General features: G+C 30.6%; 1 long non-coding RNA gene across 2 annotated transcripts; it reads right to left on the reverse strand.

Moving 5' to 3' along the window:
- Positions 1 to 551: 551 nt before the first annotated feature.
- LOC130997282 (uncharacterized) lies at positions 552 to 2390 on the reverse strand. 2 transcript variants are annotated; one of them, XR_009093029.1, is made up of 4 exons: positions 2250 to 2390; positions 2091 to 2149; positions 1159 to 1222; positions 552 to 1045 (listed from the first exon to the last, which is right to left on the reverse strand). It is a non-coding gene; the product is annotated as an uncharacterized LOC130997282 (long non-coding RNA). The 2 variants fall into 2 exon arrangements; XR_009093028.1 differs by having other exon boundaries at positions 553 to 1016.
- Positions 2391 to 5195: the final 2805 nt, after the last annotated feature.

A 5195-nucleotide genomic window follows, 5' to 3' on the forward strand; every position in this document is an offset into this window, starting at 1 on the left:
TCGTAACTTTTTGACGCCTGTTCGAAATGTTTTATGTTCAAAATTCTCAATTCTTTTATTTTCTTAAGATGAAGTCACCATCTTTTAATCCATAATATCTCAAAGGATTCTCAGGTTGTAGCATCATTTCATATAGCAATTAAATAAACATCATCAACAAAAATGTGTAACTTTCAAGATCCCACACCATAGTCAATTGCACTTCACGAAATCCACAACATGATGAGCTAGAATAAAAATTCGAACAACACTAGCTCACTAGCGAAAATGATGATGTTTCGAACCGAGGACACATCCAAACATGAATTTCAATTAGAGTTTGAAGTTTAACCTGTAGTCTTAATTAATATGCCATATTAACTCCAAATATTAACTCTCTCCATTGCTGAAAGTTGGCCTAAGATATAATATTTTGAACAAATATAGAGAATAAATTGAACAGCCAAAGAAAAATTGTGAACATGTGACTGGAAAAAAATAAGATGTTTATCAAATAATGCAATAAATATTTTGAACAAATATAGAGAATAAATTGAACACTCAGATAAATATTTCGAACGTGTGGTAACGAAGAATCACAATTTGTAAATGAACAGATTACAATTTCTAAATGAACAGAACATACTTTTGTAAATAAACACATCACAAATTTTAAATGAACAACACATTTTTTCAATGAACAAATTATTCTTACAACTACTCCTAGTTGTTTCCAGCACCTTTTCCGGCACCTTCATTTTCAATAGCAGGCTTGTAATTTAGGGTGTCCCCTTTGCGGAGGCTGATTGCTGTTGCCATTGGAGGAGGATTCGGTACATCGACTTGGCCAATATTTCGTCTCCTACAGCAATCTCCCTCTCGTCATAATCTAGCCTCCGTCTTGATCTCTGGTTGCTCCGCGGCGAGACGCCACATCCAAGCGCGTAGGCCCTATTCTTGCACCTCTTTCTGCAGACCTTGAGGGGTACATCACCGGCTGTGGCGGCAATGATTTTGAAGTGATTTCCATGTAAAAACTAACGCCAAACACACAAATTCACCAAAACTATAAAACAACCTGATAATTAGCGACATTATGATTTAAAAAAAAATGAAAGCAGCTCCAACCATATTCTCAAAAGCTACTGAATGTTCTAAGAAATTGTGTAATGAAAGTACCTAACGTCCACCGTTGATGAACAGGTTATCGTGGAAGAAGAGGTAATGTAGGATATGGTATCCCCTAACAAGAGAAATATATTACTCCATATTTAAAAATATAATATGAACATGTAGAAAAAAGAATCCGAACAGATACCTCAAAATTTTCCATTAACTAAGTATTAACACAACTAAAAAACTAATTAAACAGATTATATTAACCCATGAACACATCATACAATTGTTTCGCACAGATCACACACTAATACAAATACTCGAACAATTAATTAATAAATTACAAACAGATAAGAAAATATGTCAAATATAGTTACTTATTTTACCTCCTTCATCCGCAGGAGCAGACGTGTCCATTCTTGGGCGTTTATTTTTTATTTTTCTGAAGATCCCTCATTTGAATTGAGAATACATTCAGTTTTCATTCAATAAGTCTTCTAAGAAAAAAACTCAAGCACATCAAATCTAATAAAATCATAGTATTTTATGCCCAAGGTGGACCAAATCTGTCAAGAATAGTTCAAAATATAGCATAAAAAAGTTTCATCATCCAGTCAATACAAATGCATATATTAAACAATATAACCACAATCATAAACCCTATTTGAAAAATGAGATAGAAAATCCAAAAAAAATTCGAAACACAATACCTTGATTATTTAGATCCACCAAGCGTGATTCAAATCGGCGAACACAGTATGCAAAAACAAGCGAAACAGAAAATCATATTCAAAAAACTGAAATCCCAATATCTGAAATCTCATAATCTCAAAAGACTTTCAATTTTTCCAACAATTAATTTCTTCATCGTCAACAACAATCAGTTGTTCGAAACAGAAAATCAAAGTATTCGAAGCAAAAATCTAAATACCTTTTGTTCAATCGGTTGTTCAATTACATGAAGAGGTAAAAAAAATGGAAAAACATCGACATACCCGTTCGATTTAAGCAAATCTTCAAACGCTGCCCCTTTTCGAACAAGTCGCCGGCGATTCTTCAAAAATAGAAACGAAATAACAAAAAAAAATTATCGAACAGCCAGAGTTTGAATCGATTTGTTTGTTGAAAAATCAAAACTTCAAACGAAACCCTACCTGTCGTCGAAAAGGCAGAAACTCTACCGATCGTGGTTCTGTTCAGAAATTGTGGGCGACGACTTGTGGGAGACGACGCGGTTAATAGGAGTAAATTACGGACCTTCCGTTTTTTCTAGCTTGTAAAGTTACCCAAAATGCCCTAATTCTAATTAAAATGTATTTTCAAACATGGGAAATGCTAATTAAAAAATGCTGGCAAATTTAATTGGAACCACACGATCCAGCATTTTCTAGGGACTAGATTTAATCTCTATTCTCTATAGATAGGGTCATTCTTTGTTTAACTTGACCCTATATATATATATATATATATATATATATATATATATAAGAACAAGATCATGTATTACATAACCTTAGGTAGTATGTAATACCAATTTTGAACCATAAATTATATTCATGTGGCGCACCAAGTTAAAATCAACAAGGGGTAAAATCAGAAAAAAAACAAAAAAAAAACAAAAAAAAACAAAAAAAATGAATATTAAAAAAATCATTTTTTTTTATTATTGATTTCTTTTAGATGTTTTGAAACATGTATATGTTTTCCATGCATAAAGTTTCACACAAAACTATATTAAATTGTAATAAAGATGCATACTATTCTACTTGATTAGTATGACGTAATCTAAACCATATTTAAATCTTGGACTTTAAATTGTGAACTATGAAACATGAATCTACCAACTTTGTTGTTTTATGGTATTTCACATATTTAATTTCATTGGGTGCGGTTGGGTTTCAATCCCCAATTCTCTTTTCAAACATAAAAAGAAAACAATATGATATATGAATATAGATGAGAAGCGGACGTGAGAAAAAGTCATATATGTTGCAATTGCAATATATTTTTTTGGCAATATATATAAGATGCATATCTTTATATATATAAAATGCAAAGTAAATATCAATAAATTTAATTTGAAGGGTAATTTTGGAATTGAAAAAAATTTACAATCCACGATTAAATAAGAAAACGTTGATTACCATTGAAAGGACAAATACAAACTGCCGACAAGTTTAATCAAATACAAACTGAATTTTTTGTTTTTTGAGAACCTCAAACTGCCAATTGTTGTTATTGTTGTGAAGCATTATTTTAAAATTTTAATTTCTTGCTTTTATTTCTCTTATTTTGTAGAAATATAATATATATCTTGAATCAAAAATCATAAAAGAACATTAAATTTAATATAATATGTAAAAAGTATATTTAAAATGAGAAATTATAATAATTTAAAGTTTAAACATATTAAATCATTTTTAAATATAAGTTATGTAATTTTAAAATCTATATTTCAAATACTTATAATTTTCATTTTTTCTTAAATTTTATATTTTAACTTTTCAAATTATGTATTTTCATTTATTTTATATTTAAAAAATTATTAATAGCACAATATGTAATTCTTACAAAAATGATAGTGTATTATATATTATACTTTATATTAAGAAATATTTTACTTTATATTAAGAAACACTAACTCAATAGTCTCATCTAACTGATTGAATATTAAATTATTTTGAAATTTATAAATTACAATTACATAAAAGAATGTTTTCGATTTTTTAAGATAACAATTCATGGATCTATTTTTGTTGAATTGATTAATAAATTATTTAAATCAATAAATATTCAGATAATTGTAAATTAATTAGTTAATAAAATTAATGAGGAGCAATTAAATTTTAAAAATAAAGGGTATTGATCAATTATTTAGTAGTTAATTTGTCAAAATAAGTTGAAAATGAGTGAAGTTCAAAGTGAAATAAATAAGATTATGTGTAAGATTATTTACATGAAAAAATTATAAAAATGTGTTATCAAATATTATTATTTTTTAAATTTTTATTTTAATTTTCAATATTTATTTCATCTTCAAATGAATGAAAATTAAATTCAAGTTAAATAATCCAATTTTTATGGAATCAAAAGTTATAAGATATAAAGAAAATCATACATGATTGAATTTGTTCAAAATTATTGTTGCTTTTTAAATATGATTTATTTTTCATTTGTTTTTTCTATCCATACAACTATCTTTGATATGTATATTAAATTAAGTTTGGATATCTGTATATATCTACTAATATTTAAAAAAAAATTGTTTAGATATGTTCTGTGAGGGACCAATATGCTTAAGGGATAAGGTACAAATTCACACCTAAACTAGACACCCCTAGAGCGTATACCTCCCCATTCTCGACCTTGGTCCAAATACACCCTCGAAGTCCATAAAAAGTGTGCATTTAAACCCAGCAAGTTAAATGCACTTTTTTATGGACTCTGAGGGTGTATTTGAGCCGAGGTCGAGAATGGGGGGATATACGCGCAAGTTAACTGCAATTCTTTTTTTTTTCTTTTAATTTCTAAGTGGGCCCTCCTAATCACCGGACGAAAAGAAGTGTCATCGGCAATAACATAGAGGCAGTTGCGTTTTCAGGAGAAAGAGGCGAGGCATAGAACAACGGCCTCACCAATTTTTGGAAGCTACCGGCAACGACGTCATTAGATTTTAGAGAGAGGGATGGTGGCGCCAGGAGTCGACAGACGAGCACCACCCTTGCCTAGCCCTTCAGCAGCGACAACGATAAATATTTATAGGGGAATTAGGGCTCGATTTGGGTATTTGAAATTTCACGAGAGAGAGAGAAGAAGGTTGTGTGTGATTGAGAGGGAAGGCTAAGGCCGACAGCCAGTGGGCTGTTGGCGAGCTCCTTAGCTTCCCCTCTCAATCTTCTTCTTCTTCTTCTCTCTCTCTCGTGAAATTTCAAAAATCCAAATCGAGCCCTAATTCCCCTATAAAAGTTTATCGCTACCGCCACTGAAGGACTAGGCAAGGATGGTGCTCGTCTGTCAACTCCTGGCGCTACCATCCCTTCCTCTAAAATCTGGTGACGTCGTCGTCGGTAGCTTTCAAAAATTGGTGAGGTCTATGCCTC

This window comes from Salvia miltiorrhiza, chromosome 8, assembly GCF_028751815.1.
Source record: "Salvia miltiorrhiza cultivar Shanhuang (shh) chromosome 8, IMPLAD_Smil_shh, whole genome shotgun sequence".
Classification (NCBI taxonomy): domain Eukaryota; kingdom Viridiplantae; phylum Streptophyta; class Magnoliopsida; order Lamiales; family Lamiaceae; genus Salvia; species Salvia miltiorrhiza.